Here is a 1,492-nt window from a genome sequence, read left to right on the forward strand (position 1 = left end):
CCTCCCAAGTAGCTGGGCCCACAGGTACCCGCCACAATGCCAGGCTATTTTTTGGTTGCAGCCATCATTGTTGTTTGGCAGATCCGGGCTGGATTTGAACCCACCACCTTAGGTATATGTGGCTGGCGCCTTAGCCACTTGAGCCACAGGCACCAAGCCAAAAAAAGGAACTCTTTAAAGTTTTTCTTAAACATATCTAACGTAACTAAGTGGTTTGCATAGGCAGGCAAATACTGATTTCATTAAACATTAAATAAATCCCCAAGGACCACAGATGACCTGGATCTGCAGACTAAGGAATGTTGGGCTGTACCAGTGGAGGGTAGTGCAGCTAACAGGGACCCTATAATGACTGTCACCGGGAGACAGATGAGATGGTGAAGAGAGGATATCACTGTAAGAGCAGAAGGAGAGGTCGGTGCAGCTGGTTAAGTGAGACCTACTCTGGTACGGGCTGAAGATTCCTTACGCTGTGACTAAAACATTGGCAACATTTTTCAAACACCATTTTCTTGAACATTTCCCCCTCCCCCCCATCATTCCTGTAAGGCAAAATCAGAAGAGCATTAGGCGAGGTAAAGATGGGTGTTATGTGTATGTTTTGGATTGTAGTATGACAGTAAATGATATCCTGAGTCATTTCTGGACCCTCTTTTAAGATACCAGTGTTATTTTTCTTTAGCGTGTGTGTAGATATGCCTCCATTTGTGAAATAAAAGGAGAAATACTAAGCAAATGCTACAAGAGAGACATTTATTCAATAGATTCGCAAAAATCAACATTGTAATGAAATTGTACAAATATTTAGCTACACTGCAAAACTGTTCTGAGTGTTCTCAGCATGTGATTTGGCATTATCACACATCGTAAGAAAAACCACATCTTTGTGAACAAGTGAACATCAGATGAGTAATACTGTACAAGGTGATTTGCTAGCTCCAAAACAATTGTTTATGTGAATTTTTCATGAAGTCTTTAATTAAACATGCTTGATATGTTTGGTTACTTGTCATCTTCTATTTCTTAGGGACGTGAATGTTTCATGTTTGACAACTCTGTACAGCATCTTAAGCTTTTTGAAAATAAGGCTTGGAAGATCACTTTGTTCACGAATGATTCATTTTATTATCAGTACTCTTGGAGGCCTTCCCTCTGCTTTCTGTTTGTCCCGTCATCTCTATCCTTCTAAACAATTTTAAAGGAAGAAATGGAATCACCACAAACTTTTGGACTGAAGATCACAAAAAACTGGTAATTTAATAAGACATGTTGAATGTCTAATATCCTGCATATACATATAGGGCTCAGAAAGAGAGGGAAAATAAGGTTATATACTACATGGAATGCCTGTATCCTAATAGCGATGTGATGATACTAAAAGTCAAGAAATAATTATTCCACTTCATTTTTTGGTTAACTTTTCCTTATCACGACTGTACACAGCCACAGCAAACCTAGGAAGTCTTGGACGCTCACTATAATCAAGGTTTTA

The sequence above is a fragment of the Otolemur garnettii genome, unplaced genomic scaffold (genome assembly GCF_000181295.1).
Source record: "Otolemur garnettii isolate 467f Iridium unplaced genomic scaffold, OtoGar3 scaffold00005, whole genome shotgun sequence".
NCBI lineage: Eukaryota > Metazoa > Chordata > Mammalia > Primates > Galagidae > Otolemur > Otolemur garnettii.